Genomic DNA, 16,177 nt, shown 5'->3' with positions numbered 1-16,177 from the left:
TGCTCCACGCCGACGAAGGCCTGGCGGGCAGTCTGTGGGACTTGGTTATCTTGATACCCACGTCCTGTAAGCTAGCTTTCTATAGCTTATCAGGAGGTAAGTGGTAGCTTAAGGCAGGCAGACATCTAGGAGTTTGAGAGCCAGAGCCAGTCAGCTTTTATGGCTGGTGGATTTCAGCAATGGGCTCAAAAGTATGTGTAGGCCCTTACATTCACTTGGTGTGGCCCAGCCAAGTGCACTGTAGAAAATGAGAGCCTTGCTCTGTTCAACAGCCCATCAAGGGTAGCAGGACTTCTCCAAACAAGCCATAGAACGGCATCGGGGACATAGCTGGTCTTATTTTTCAATCCACCCGACTTATCTGTTTACTAGATGCCATCTGATATCATGCTCCAGTTGTGTCATGAGTACCTAACAAGACTGAAAATGACGACAGATCCCCATCTCCCTCTTCTCTTGGCTCTCTACAGTGCCTGGCTGAGAGGTGAACACACAGGAATGTCTCACTATGTGCTGCTTGACATAACAGCCCAAGGGGTGGAGAGACGGCCTTCATTTCAACCCCTCCACTTTGTGATCACACATGCTTCTTGCCCCGACTGTAGTCTCCGCAAGTCTCGGGTGGAGTTGTGACATTTTTCTGAAGCTAGGGCTCCGTGGACATCCCCTCAGACTCCCTTTCACCCTCACACTGTCACACGGACCTGAATATACCACTGGATTAAAAAGCCATTGCGTAAGCACCAACTTTTTATTGATGACCCGTTCACAGCTAGTTGCTACAGTCAAAAATAATACCTCAAAAGCATTTATCAGTATTTATCCTCATGATCAAAACCTTTGCACTTGTCATTTGTGTTTAGGACTCTGAAGAACTCAAACAGATGGACACTCTGATGTGTGCGAACTACTGGTCTTTCAGTGCCACCTGTTATTTACTCTTCACAAGTTGATGGAAAATTGTAGTAAGGTTCCTCATTTTCCTCTCAGTGTATATATTCATATCATCATGCAAATTATACTCACATGATAAATGCACTTGGAATTCCATAATTATACAGAGTTCCAACTATGTATGATAAATATGATATTGCGAAGATTTAATTTCAACTCGCTTCTTTCCTGGATTGAAAATAGAGTACACTTTTTCAATTTATTTCACTAGCCTGGACCTCATTTTCCATCTCTCTAACAAAAAGAGAGTCGAATGCTTATTCCTATGAGATGGTTTTGTTTTTGTTTTTAGATTCTAGGAATTCTGTTAGTTTAAGTCCTAAAACATCTGGCTGGTAAGTGTCAGTTAATTGCAAATAAGTCTGGATTTCTGTCCCATTTCCTGCTGTATTGGATGTAATTTTTATTCTTGCTTGCTAGCCTTATTGTGATGTTCTTCCAGCCCCATCCTGTACAATTATATTTCTTTGTAGGCAGTGGCTTACATGATAAAGCGATAAATCATTCCAACGGAGAGGCTCTGGATTTATTTTATTATTAGCTGGTGAGCCAAGAATATTATAATGCACAGGGTGAATATAATAAGAGCTGCATGTGAAACTATTAACCTGGCAGGGCCTCACACCAGTGCAGCAAATTATTACTCCTGCCAGCCATTTGAAATTTAACTTCATCCGCAGGGAATAACATAACTCTTTAACCCCGTTTGGCTAGGATATTTACTTCTCTACCCTGTCTTCAGCCACTATTCTAAAAGAATATTCCATTCTAAAAGATAGAATAGTGACTTCCACGTTCTTTTGAGCCCGATCCACAATAAGAAACACATTTTATGTTACACACATACACAAATATAAAACTGAACAGAGGTTTAACAAAACCATATTTACCCTCACTACGTGTGATATATGCTGATAATTTTTACTCTGTTCTGATTAATAAAAGAATTGACTGATGCCACTAAATCGATTTCAAAACCTACTAACGGGTCTTGAATCATAGTCGGGAAGGGAAAACACAGTTTTAGAAGCTTTTCCTCAGATATTCAAATAATAAATAAGAAAGGTCTTCATTTCCTCAACTCTTTTTGCTATTTCTTCTGGGATTTACTTCCATATTTCTATACTCCTATTTCTTAATTTTTTTTCCATTTAGATATAATCTATTTCCTATGGAAAATGAGGATTTAGCTCCCTTCCATATACCTTCTTCAAATACACATATATTTTTCCTCCCCACCTCCCAACTTATTATGAGTTTTTAGTTAAGTCAACATTCATTGTTTATATTATCATGGTTGCGTGTATCAGTCAGGGTCCTAGCAAGAAACAGATGGCACACTCAAATTAGGTAATTGGAGAAGAGTTCAGTAAGAGACTGTTTATTAAAAATGTGGGCAGAGTGTAGGGAAACCACTAGAGATATGGCTGGTAAAACTCTGGGGACTCCATTACCACTCCCAGGCCCCAGAGAACCTGGGGGCCGCTGTATGCAGAGAGCTGCCTGATGGTAGCTGTGACTGTAGTTCAGGGCATGCAGTCAGCCTGAGATGACCATGCCAGGAACAGAGCCAAGGAACTACATTCCCTCAGTCCATCCTCCTCCCCCCTCCCTCCCTCTGATCATCTGCTGGGGCTCCCCAGGGGTAGGCCCACCTGGAAGCCAGAGGGCTTGGGAGCCTGTTGGTGGGGTCCATAGAGGTCCACCTTCTGAGCACAGGGCAGGTGGAGAAGGGCGGCAGATCTGGAAGCCAGCACATTATGTAACTATTATTCACAGCTGAGCACATTAGTGTTCTTTTCCTTTCTTAAGTAACTTTTATTTTCCTTGGGGTTAATAATTGGCTCTTTTCTTCTAATTTTTTTTTTCTATTTTGCTTTCTTGTGTTTTAAGTTTAGTTTTTATTTTTACCAAAGTTATTCAAACTCCTGAACAGTCCAACAGTTTTACAAGGCTAATAATGAAAAAGAACAAGTCCTCTGCACCCCATCCCCTCCATTTTCCAGTCCCCAAGGACACTCTTTGCTTCTCTCCTAACTGATTCTTTTGGTATTTTCCTTCGTATCACTAAATAACGTGCTTACAGTGATAACCCTTGCTTTGTGCAGTGTAGGCATTATCTATTGATGTCTCAGAATGGAAAATGAAGATTTTTGCTCTTTCACTAACTCTCCCGGCCTTGCTTACTACATACAGCTAAACTTTCCATTCCCCAAGCTTCCCAATATAGTTACGTCGTAATTTTGACTAAACCAGCATTCAATCTTTACATAACTGTGGTTAAGTAAATGTAACTCACGGCTAAGGTATGCAGCACCCCATGATTTCCTTTTCTTGCTCGCTCAACTTTTTCTTTTTCCTTGAATTTTCAGTTGTCTGGTTTTCTCACTTGTATATTTTTCTATATACTTATAATTAATTCATCCCCCAAATCTCCCATTATTGTCCAATTATCCTTTCGATATGCTCAAATTCATTAAGTATTCCATCAATTTCATCTTCTTGAAGAACTCTTTCCTGGAGCCATCTATATTGGTCACTCTCTACTGGGGCTTAGCTGCTGCCTTGGGAGCTCCTGTCACCTCCCTCTTGAGTTACAACTCCTGTTTCCTGGTTCCCATGGAGCAGCTCTGGCAGCTTCTGAGAATTGGGTGCATGGGAGATAAATTTGTTGAGATTTGCGTATCTGAATATGTTTTTAATCTATTTCCACATTCATTGATTGTTTGGCATGTGTACAATTCTAGGTTGGATTTCATTTTTCTTGGCATTTGGAAGGCATTTTTCCATTGTCTTCTAGGTTCCAAGTGTTGCAGTCCAGGTGTCCAGATCCATTCCAATACATGATGCTATATAAGTAAATTTATTTTCCTGAAACAATAAGGAACATTTATTATCTAACATAACAAGAAGTGCAAAAGCAGGGAAGTCTCAGGATTGGTCAGTTCATCAAAGACCTAGGTTCTTTCCATCTTTATGCTCTTCCAGCTTCAGCTTGCAGGCTTTCCTGTACCGTCTCCTCTCATGGTCATATGACGGCTGCCATAGGTCCAGGCATCACATCCAGACACTACAATATACAGCAGCAGAAAAGGGTCATTTCTTTCTTTTGTGTGTTTTCAAGATGAGAAAACCTTTCCCTGAAATTCCTCACCTCGCTGACTTCCTACATCTTTGGCTAGAGCTGAGTCATAGCCCTGCCTTTAATGCAACCACTGACAAAGAGAATAGGATCATCCTGATTGGCTTGAACAGTCATGCTGAAGATAAGGTCTCTTTTCTTGAGGGATGGATACCAGATCAAAATTAGGATTCTGTTAGCAGGTAAGGATGGGATGGCTGTTGGGTAGGGCACTGTGATATTGTGAAAAAATGTATTTGGTCTTCATCTCAGTCTCCTGACATACAACTCTTCAAATCCTTAGAATCTTGGTTACATATTGTAATGATGACTAAGCTAATTATCCTGATTTGAGCATCACATATGATACGCAAGTATTGATAGTCAACTCTGTACCCCACAAATATGTATAATCAATTGTTTTATTAAAAAAACATAGAAGTGTTGAAAAAAAATCCTTAGAAATCTGCAAAGTGCTAAGGGTCTTTTCGTATGCTAATGACGGCTGGCAGCCCCTAGGTAGCTTCAGGATGGGGGCTGGTCACAGGAAATACAAAGACTGGAGATAGCATCAGACTTTCAGCCCCACCCCTCAACCTCCTGAGAGGGGAGAGCCACCCCCACAAGGTCAAGCTGATCACCAGTGGCCAATGAGTTAATCAATCATGCCTATGTAATGAAGCTTCCATAAAAACCCAAGAACACAGAGTTTGGGGAGCTTCTGGATTGCTGCACACGTGGAGGTTCCTGGAGCCTGGCACACCCAGGGAGGTCATGGAAGCTCTGCACTCCTTCTCCCACACCTCGCCCTTTGTATCTCTTCTTCTGTATCCTTTTTGAATATCTTTTGTAATAAACCAGTAAATTTAAGTATGTGTTATTAGGTTTGGAGAGGACCACTTAAGATGGCACCACCCAAACATACTCAGAATAGTGGTTCCCACCCTATTGGACTTCCCCATAAAATAAAATGAAAAAGGAACTCATAACCACCACAGAACTCTAGGCCATTGGTCCCCTGTGAAGCCCTACTTTACATACTAAGGGAACCAATAATTCTAAACCTAAAAATCACCTAATTAACGTAAGACCTCAGCAACTCCTATTGGATATTTCATTTAACTCCTCATAACATAAGCTATGGCCAATCAGAACAACACAACTCACCATAAGAAGAAATATAAGCCCAACTACAGGGGGAGGGCAGGCTAGATCCTGCACCTATGCCTCCGCTGCATAGCCTGTGCCAGTAAACTCCTTCTAGCCTGATTTCTCATCTTGGTACCAATTCTTCCTGAAACTTTCACATGTTTCCCTGAGTTCTGTCAACTGCTCAAGCAAACTAATCAAACCCAAAGAAGGTGTTGTGGGAACCCCCATTTATGCTGGTTGGTCAGAAGTTCTAGAGGCCTGGACTTGTGACTGGCATCTGAAATGAGGAAGGCAGTCTTGTGGGCTAAGCTCTCAACCTGTGGGATCTGATGCTATCTCCAGGTAGATAGTGTCAGAACTGAATTGAATTAGAAGACACCCAGCTGGTGTCCACTGGAGAATTGCTGGCTTGCTTGCCAGTGGGGAGAAGTCCCCATGCATTTAGTCACAAAAGGCAGAAGTTATTCATCTGTCTTCATAATTGTATTGTGGGAGTAGAGGAAAGACATTGCGTTTTTCCCACTCACTCCTACAGCAACCAACAGTGTCCGTTACAGCATGGAATCTGGCACGTGGTAAGCATTAAATATATGTTATCTATTGTTGTTATTCGTCCTTATTAGCAATGTGAACTTATTCATGTCACATGCCTCCAAGATCTTCAATTTCCTCATCTGTAAAATGGGGATAAGATTATCATATAGGATGGTTATAAAATTAAATGCGATGACATGTAAAGTCTTTGGTGCTTAATAAATGATAGCTATTTATTATAGTTGCCTGTAATTATTGCCAGAGTACTTGGGCAACAGACTGAAGTTTACAAGAAAGGTTCCTGAAGTTGGACTCAATCAGGTGTAATTACTTTCTTTTCCCTGCATCTCATAGGATCTTTTCTTTGTCCCTGGTGTTCTAAAATTTCATGATTATATGCCTTGGTATAGTTGTGGTTTTTTTGGCCCTTGTGCTGGACACTCAGTGGGCTCTTTCAATTTAGAAACTGATGTCCTTCAAGTCTGAGACATTTTCTTGAGTTATTTCTTTGATGATTTCTTCCATTTTCAATGTGTACATGTTGGATTTCTTGACTGACCCAATTATCATATTTTTTATCTCCTATTTTCTGTCTCTCTGTCTTTGCTCCACATTCTGGGAGATTTCCTCAGCTTTAACTTCCAATCTTCCTATTGAGTTTTTCATTCCTGCTATTCTATTTTTAATTTCTAAGGGCCCTTTCCTATTCTCTAAATGGTTTCTTTTTATTTGGTTGCAATATTTCTCTTATTTCTTAGAAAATATTAAATATCAAAGGTGATATCTCTCAGCATAGTCTCTGTTTCTGCGAAATTCTTTTTTTTGCTCAATGTTTTGGCCTCTGTTTTGCACATTAGAGGGTTTCCTGAGGTGTCTGCTAGTCTCTGAACTGGGGGACATTAAGCACTATCTGCTCACATTTAAGACTATAACCTAAACTTCTGATTAAAAGAGAGCTGGGGGGGGGCTATTGATTATAGATTTCACAGGAATCTAGTTCAACCATTATATTGAAATCAAGATATTTAGGTCTTTTGTATTGGGCTGTCAGATTCTCAGAGAAGTTTTCTGGAGAGCTGTCTGGAGAGTATATATCTAACTTTCATTGGAGATCATTTGGGAGAAGAGGGCTGAGGTCCTGATGCTCAGTAAGCCTTCACTTACTCCCTATTTTCAATATAGGATCTCGCCTTCAACAGTGTTTATGTCCCCCAGTTCAGAGACCCTCTACCCTCCAGAGAACATACCTCAGTATTCAGCTGGAGTGGGAGGAGCAGTAATTGCCTTGCTGAGGTTGGGGATCAGGGTTTAAACTTGCTTCTAATATCGACACTGCCAATTATTCTGTTATTGTCTCTCAGCTCTAAGCGCACCCTTCTACACTCAGCTTTGTGACACTGGGGCTGGGACTCCGCAAATCACAGTAACTTTGCTAGCTGTTCCTTGTTGGGCTCTACCCATAGAGTAGAGGGCAATGAAGGGAAACTGGAAGGCTGGGGAGACAGGAGGGGGAGCTACTGGGGGTTGGCTTCCTACCCTTGCGAGCGGCACCTGGCAGTGCTTCTATGCTCCAGCAGCAGTTCCTTTTGCAGAAACAGTTGAAGTCAGTTTTGCAGTCTTCCTGATGCTCACACAACCAGCCTCGGCATGTCCCCACACCAGGGACACCAGCACCAGTGGAGAGCAGCACTCTCCACTTGGGGTCTGGGTCCCAGCTCTTTGGGGCCTCTCCTTTAAGCTTCTAGGTTTTAATAGTTCCGTCGTCTTTTTCTTTGTTTCCCCAGCTCTGGGAGTGGTAGCTGTTTCCTGTATTTACTGCCTCCACGATACCTTCGAGTTCTCTTTTTACCCTTTCAGTGACCTAGTTAACTACTTTATGCCTAGTTAGCATTCTTTCCATTCGATTCCTTCTGTTCAAATAATTGGTGTGGTTTCTGTCTCCTGACTAGATCCTGATTGATACACCTACTTTCAATGAAGCTTCTTGCTTTTCAGCCCCACCTATACCCCACTTTCACAGGCATGGTTGCCTCTAAATCCTGAGTACTTCTGGACTTTTACAACAGAAATTAGCTTGCTTCTTGGTCGCCCTGTCCCCTTCTGAATCAAGATTCAGCCTCTTCTGATCTGCTGGATCAGTAACTATTTGTCCATCTGCTTTCCAGCGTCTAAAATTTTGTTGTTGTTTTCTCTCCCAATCTCTTTGTCCCTGTAGGGTTTTGCTTTTCTAAAAAAAATCTAGTTTACTGTCATTATAATGAAATTTAGTGGAGGGAACCCATTACTGTAAAAAAAAAAAAAACAGAACGAGAAACTTTAATTTTTATTTTATTTATTTATTTATTTATTGGTTATGAGTATTCATGAGATACAAAGCTGATTGTCACCCCTCGTCCCCACAATGTGAGGGCCAGATTCATACTGGCTGTATACCCATTACCACAAATTGCATTTGTACCCCATGACCCCCACCCAATTATCCCAACCTCCCTCCCCCTTTCCCCTCCCCCCCCCCTCCACTTTGTATCCCAAGGTATGTTCTCTCCCTCTGCAAGTCTAGCGCACCATTGTGGTCTTTCCTTCCTTCTTTCTTCTAGCTCCCACATATGAGTGAGTACATACAGTATTTATCCCTCTGTGCTTTGCTTATTTCACTCAACATAAGTTACTCCAGGCTCATCCATGTTGCTCCAAATGGGAGTATTTCATTCTTTTTTTATGGTGGAGTAGTATTCCTGGTGTATATATACCACAGTTTCCTTATCCAATTATTCACCAGTGGACATTTAGGTTGGTTACATATCTTGGCTATTGTAAACAGAGCTGCGATGAACATGGGAGTGCAGGTATCCCTTCGACATGATGATTTCATTCCTCTGGATATGTACCCAGAAGTGGGATTGCTGGATCATACGGAAGATCGATCTATCTGTAGTTGTCTGAGAAACCTCCATACTGTTTTCAATAGTGGTTGTACCAAAACAGTCCCACCAACAGTGTGGGAGTGTTTCCTTCTCTCCAGACCCTTGCCAGCATTTGTTATTCACTGTCTTTTCGATCAACTCAAAATGGATTAAAGACTTAAGTATAAGACCCAAAACTAAAATTCCTAAGGGAAAATATAGGTGAAACACTCTAGCAACTAGGTCTGGCACAGGCTTTATGAACAGGAGCCTGAAAGCACAAGCAGCAAAAGAAAAAATAAACAAATGGGACTATATCAAACTAAAAAGCTTCTGCACAGCAAAGGAAACAACAGAGTGAATCGACAACCTACAGAGTGCGAGAAAATTTTTGCTAACTATGCATCTGACAAAGGATTAATATCCATAATATACAAGGAACTCAAACAAGTATATAGTAAAAAAAAAAATAATAACCCAATTAAAAAAAGCTTAAAAGCAAAGGAGCTTAATAGACATTTTTCAAAGGAAGACATACAAATGGCCAACAGGTATGTGAAAAAATGCTCAACATCACTAAACATCAGGGAAATGCAAATTAAAACTACATTGAGATACCACCTCATCCCAGTTAGACTTAGACTAGCTATAATTTTTAAAAGAAATGACCATAATCTTGTAAAAATATTGCCATGACGAGTCAGGATGGTGGTCTCCCCTGGGGGAGGAGAGTGGAGCAGGACCCAGGAGGAAGAGGGTGGGGAACTTCTTTTACTCTATTTCTCAATTGTATATATGAGTTTTAATCAATCTGTGAATGCTAAATTTCACAATTTTTGAAAAGGTAAACTTGGGCATATAGCTATATCAGTTAGCGTGCATTCAGCTGCATAGAATAGAAAGTGGACTACAGAAGTTTAACCAAACAGGAGTTTACTTTTCTCACATAATTAAGAAGTTCAGGGGAAGGCAGTCAAGGGTTAGTACAACATCTCCGTGGTGCCATGGGTGCCCAGTGTACCCTAGCTTTCGGCGAGGTCATGCTTAGCTTTTGTCTTTATGCTTCTGAGATGGCTGCTTCACATCTAAGTAGTGCATCCCTATTCCAAGAAGAATGGCAAAGGACAAAGGGCAGAAAGAGCAAAGAGACAAGCTAGCTGAGTTGGACCCCCTTTGAAAAGTTTTCCTGAACCACCCAAGGAACAACTTCTCATTGGCTAAGACTCTGTCTCAAGCCTCCCCAAACAAAGAAGTCTGGAGGGATGAATTTTACCTGGGCACATTGTTACCGTGAGCAAAGCCATGGCCATGTTAGGAAGGAGGATTAATGAGAACTCTTCGAAGAGGGCTATTGCCATACTATGAGATGGGGGAGGGAAGGAAGGCTGCCGTCTAACCCCAAAACCCCAAACATCATGAGGAGCAAGGGGGAAGAGCAAAGTGGATATTATGGCAATAGGCAACTAACAGTTTCTGCATCAGTTTCCATAAGGGTTAAAGTGGACAGTATTTAGAGAACCATTAGCACAATGCCTGGTACAGAGCAATCACCCAATAAATCTAAACCTCTTAAAAAAAAACTATTTATTCTCAGTTATCTGGCCCATTAAAGAGAAAAATAATGGAAAAGAGAACCAAATGGATTATTTCAATAATACTAAGAATTATAGTATATTGTTATAAAAAACATTGTTGACTATTCTTTAATGCATAGGGATTCCCCCTCCCCCCCCGGCCTGTTTGAGGTTGTACATTGAAAGAGTATAATTTCTGTGGAGGAATTCTAATCCATAAAATGTACATTCAACTTGGTATGTGAGGGGAAACGTATTGCATTTAGCTTTGCTGTGACATACTGCTGTGGACTGATTGAATTGTGTCCCCAAAGTTCACATATTAGAAGCTCAACTCACACTGTAATTGTTGAGGATAGGAAATCCTATTATGGTAATTGAAAGGTGGGGTCTTGAAGAGGTGATTGGATTGGAGGAGCATGATGTAGTGAATGGATTAATAATGGTGGTCAGGGGGTGTGGTTCTGAGGGCTTTAAAAGGAGAGCACATGACAGTCTCTCTCTCTCTGCTCGGTGGTTTTCTGCCAAGTGAGACCCCTGCAGTGCTGTAAGCCACCACCAAAGACGACCCTCATCAAATGTGCTCCCTGGACTTTGGATTTTACAGCCATCAAAACTGTAAGGAATTAATTTCGTTTTCTTTATAAATCACCCAGTTTCGGGTATTTTGTTATAAGCAACAGAAATGGACTAATACACAGACTTACAGCTTTCTTGTAGATCTATTTCCAATCTGGTAAAGGGAATTCCTTCCATCTTCCCATCCTTTCTTGGCCACCTTTTTACTCTATTTTTAATACCTCCTTTGTCTTTTCCTGCAGTAGAACCCTGTGTTCTATCTTCTCTAATTGGTATCTGTTTGGCTACAGCATCTAATACATGAGTATTAATAATATTATAAAGAATAATATGGTACTAAAATGTTTGCTGTTCCAGTTAGCCAGAATGTTTGTTTTTGGCTGCAAGCAGTGAATACTTTATTAAAATTGGTTTAAAACCTTGGCATGTATTAACTCATATAATATGTCTGAAGATATTCCACAGTGGACTAATCCAGGGGTGCATTATCAAGGACTTAGGTGTTTTTTCTCTTACTGCTTCCCTATCTTTAGAAAATTGGTTTTGTCTTCACATTTGTGCCTCATGATCACAAGATGGCTTCAACAGCTCCAGGCATCACATCCCCATAAGAGAGCATTGAGAGGGGGAGCAAAATAAGGGGAATGTTTTCTGTCTTGTGTCCCTTTCCAAGAGTGAGCAAAACTTTCCTAAGGTTCCCCCAGTGGACTTCCCCTCATATTTCACCAGTCAAGCTTGGATCACACACTTATGCCTAAACTAATCACTGACAAGAAGAGTGAATTCACCCTAATTGTCTGTCAGTTGGGGATGGGGGAGTACCTTCCCTGAGCTCATGGCCATAAAAGGTGATTCTAGAAGGAGAAATGGATTTGGTTAGATATAACCAATGTGTCTGTTATGTTTGGTAATTTTGAACTACTGCAGATACCAAAAAAGTGCTGGAAATGCTTAAAAAGAGGTAAAGGTGGGGAGAACCTCTTGGCTGGTTTTCCTGATTCCTTTGTAGAATAATATCCAACTTTTGACATGGACAGCCTTACCTGTGGTTTTAAGTTAGTTCAACTTACCTACCTCCCTTACTTCTACACAGCTGGGTACTAGGTACTAGAACTTGGACTCTAGTCTAGTTTTGCCATCAGGTTAAATTATTCATTTGAAATACTAAACAGATTGAATAGTCTATGTTGTGGAGGAATAAACTCTGTCCTGACTTGATGAGGATTCATATTTTGTAGTCTCACTCTGCCCAATGTGCCACCACGACCCACAGCGACTCCTCAGAACCCTCACTCTTGTTATGCTTATTTTCCTCCCCACCTACTCTTCCTTGGACCTGATGACTTTGTTCAGAGGGGGAAGGAAACCAGTATCTTTTTAAAGCCTGTGCTAGGCATTTCACATGTTCATAAGAACCATAAGAAGTAGATACTATCATCCAAGGTCCAGAGAGGTGAAATAACCTAACTCCAAATCATTCAGTTGGTAAGTAGTAGATTTGCCATTCAAACCCTAGCCTCTCTCTTCAAAGCTCACATCTTAGAACAGCAGGCAGAACTTTCCCAGCCTCTTCTCTCCTGGCTTTGGTATATCCCCACCTCAGCCTTCTCTTGGTGGGGTTGGGGAGGAGAATAAATCCGGAGTCAGAACACCTGGCCTGGGATCCCAGTGTCCTCGGGTAGTACCTGTGTGGCCTTAGGCAGGGCAGGTTACCTCCTCTTTACAAGTGTTAATGCTTTCACTTGTAATGCGGGGATAACAACACCTACTTCATAGGGTTGCCATGAAAGTTAAGTGAAGTAACAGATCCAAATTCTCTTTATAAACTCTGAGCACAATATGGATGTGATGTCATTATTATGGATGGATTTATTATTTACCTACATAATAAGATATGAAAACGGGACCTTCCCAATGCTGTTTTGCACCAATACAAAAGATATCATACTCCAAAATGAACGTGGACAGATCTATAGAGGCAGACTTTACAGAAGACATGCTCTGAGAGTCTAAATGCCCTCTGGAGAAGGGGATGGGACCTCTCTCCCACAACCAGGCACACTGAGCCAGCACCTTGGGCCCCACCCAGGGACCCAGGGTATAGAGAAGGGGACCTGACCACCCTCCCACAACCAGGCACACTGAGCCAGCACCTTGGGGCCCACCCAGGGACCCAGGGTATGGAGTCAGGGACCGGACCACCCTTCCACAACCAGACACAATATGCCAGCACCTCGGAACCCACCCAGGGACCTGGGGCATGGAGAAGGGGACTGGACCTCTCTCCCACAACCAGGCACACTGCACCAGTGCCTCTGGGCCTGCCTGGGGCCCTGAGGCATGGAGAAGGGGACTGGACCTCTCTCCCACAACCAGGCACACTGCACCAGTGCCTCTGGGCCTGCCTAGGGACCTGAGGCATGGAGAAGGGGACTGGGCCTCTCTCCCACACCAGGCACACCAAGCTAGTGCCTTGGGTTCCACCCATGGTCCCGAGACATGGAGAAGGGGACTGGACCACCCTCCCACAACCAGGCATACCATGCCAGCACCTCAGAGCCCACCCAGGGACCCAGGGCATAGACAAGGGGACTGGACCTCTCTCCCACAACCAGACACACCAAGCCAGCACCTTCTGTCCCACCCAGTGACCTAAGGCATGGAGCCAGGAACCAGACCCTCCTCCCACAACAAGGCACACCACACCAGTAACTCGGGGCCCACTCAGGGACCCGAGGCAAGGAGAAGGGGACTGGACCTCTCTCCCACAACCAGGAACACGGTGCCAGTATCCTGGGGCCTGCCCGGCCCAGAGGCATGCAGAAGGGGACTGGACCCTCCTCCCACACCAGGCACAAAATGCCAGCACCTTGGGGCCCACCTGGGTACCTGAGGCATGGAGAAGGGGACCAGATCCTCCTCCCACAACCAGACACACTGCACCAGTACCTCGGGGCCCACCCAGGGTCCCGGGACATAGAGTAGGGGACTGGACCCCTCTCCCACAACCAGAAACATGGCGCCAGTGCCTTGGGGCTAGCCCAGGGACCAGAGGCATGGAAAAGGGAACCAAATACACCCCACAACCAGGCATACCGCCAGTGCCAAGGAGCATGCCAAAAACAGCACCTCCACATGGGTGGCCCACCACAGCCACCACAATAACCATGGCTGCTGCAAAAGCGGCTAGACACCACAATCACCATGCAGATGGTCCACCAACCACTGGAGTGCATTCACACAAGAAGAGTCACTAGCATAGACTAAGAAAAGAAGAGGATGTCTCTTTCCACAAAGCCCATTTCAGAGTGACAGAAGAAGCATCTGCTCTATGATAATATTGGGGGACCTGATCACATCTCTCATCATTGGACAGATCATCTAGGCAACAAGCTAACAGAGTAACCATTACTCTTTCAGAGGGAGAGAAGAAATCTAGGGCAATTAGAGGGGGGAGGGGGGAGGGAATGGGAGAAGGGGAGGGATTGGACAAGGGGCATAAAGAATAATTACGATTTGTAACAATATATATGCTAGTAATATTGATTTAATCAACATATCTCAATGTTCAACCCCAAAACTATGTATAATCGATTTTGATTCAATAAATAAAACAAATTAAATAAATAAATATCCTCAACAATTTTGATTCTAAAGGCATCAAAAGGGGGAAGGAGGATTTGTGAAGAGGATTCTCATGAGAAGGCTACTGCCGTGCGGTGAGTGTACCTCCTCCTGGGGTGGGGAGGGCAGCTGCCTTCTAACCTCAAGCCTTGTGAGGGGTGCATTAAGGGGACTCCTTAAAGAGGTCCCTAGGTGTTCCCTGTGGCTGGGGAGCCAGAACTGGAGCTTGAGTTAAGACAGCCGGTGACAGTGGAGAGTAGGGCTGCGCTGGAACAGCCTGCACCTCCGCCTGTGGGGGCCACAGGGGAAAAGAGACTGGCTGGAGACTTCTTGTGGTAACCTTTTTGTGAATGTGAGATACATATTAAAATGTGCACAAGTAACAGGTCTACAGCTTGATGAGTTTTCACAAACTGATTATCCCCATGAAACCAGAACATTAATTGCCAGCATCCTACGAGGCCACCATACCGCCTTTTCAGTTACTGCTACACCCCCCCACCCCAGGGTAATCACTATCCTGACCTCTAACAGCATGAAGAGTTTTGCCTCTTTTTGTTCTTTATATAAACTGATTTATACAGCATGGACCCTTTAGTGCCTGGCTTCATTTGCTCAACGTCATTTTTAGGAGATCCACCCATACTGTTGTATGCAGTTGCAGGTTTATTCTCCCATTGTGTGAATATTTCACAATTTTTGCATCCATTCTACCACTGATAGACATTTGGGTAGTTTCCAATTTGGGACTATTATGAATACCTATCGACATTATAGTACATGTCTTTTGATAAACATATGTACACATCTCTCTTGCGGATATATCTAGGAGTGGGATTTTAGGGTCATAGGGGCAGTATTTGTAAAAGTTGCAACAGTTTTAAGTGTTTCCCAAGAGGATTTCTTGGATCCAAATGCCCACTCCCACCCTCTTACCTCAGCCCAAGACCCAGGGTCCAAAAGAGTGGCAGTTAGAGAAACAGTGTGTGGTCCGCACCCTAAGAGCTGCAGTCAAAGGGACCCAGCAAAGAAGTCTCCCGTGGGCCCCATGGAAGAAGCCATGTGCCCAGGAACATGGCATGACCTACAGAAACATTCAATCTAGCACAGCATTGGCCCTGTGTCATGATGGGTGTTGTGAAGGGCTGCTGCTGAAGAGGCCAGCCTTCAGGCTGCAGTTCTAGACACCTGGTTTTCATCTAACCAATTCCATTCCTTGGTTGTGTGACCTTGGGAAGGTCATTCTCCTTCTCTGGGCCTTATCTTCTTGTCTTTCTGATGTGTGGCTCCTTTCTGCTCTAAACTTCTAATTGCCTGTGTTCTAAACTCCTGGAGAATAGGAACCACATCTCTTTCTTCTATATTCCTAGAGAGCACCTAAAGCTCTACACACCTATGGGCACAGTAGATCACTGGACAACAAATGTCTTGCACTTTCATTTTCTAAAGAAAAAATCTGCTTTTATGGATTCAGTGATGCATGTAATGAGGATTAAATTGGTGCATTAAAATTAACAACATGGTGTGTGTGTGCCTGTCCAAATACAGATGTTATACTGTCTACCAGCTTTATGGAAAAATCCATTTCCATTCTTGTCACACAACTGATCTTCTCTAAAGGAACAGAGCAAAGACCATCATGCATTATAAATTTATAAATTTATTGACTCACTATTTTATGCAAGGACGTTGGGTAATTAGAAGATTCCAACATAGACCCAAAGAATTCTTCTTTC

Source organism: Galeopterus variegatus, unplaced genomic scaffold, assembly GCF_000696425.1.
Source record: "Galeopterus variegatus unplaced genomic scaffold, G_variegatus-3.0.2 Scaffold4267, whole genome shotgun sequence".
Taxonomy (NCBI): Eukaryota; Metazoa; Chordata; class Mammalia; order Dermoptera; family Cynocephalidae; genus Galeopterus; species Galeopterus variegatus.
The sequence above is the reverse complement of the archived record's forward strand: the minus strand, read 5'-3'. Positions refer to the sequence as shown.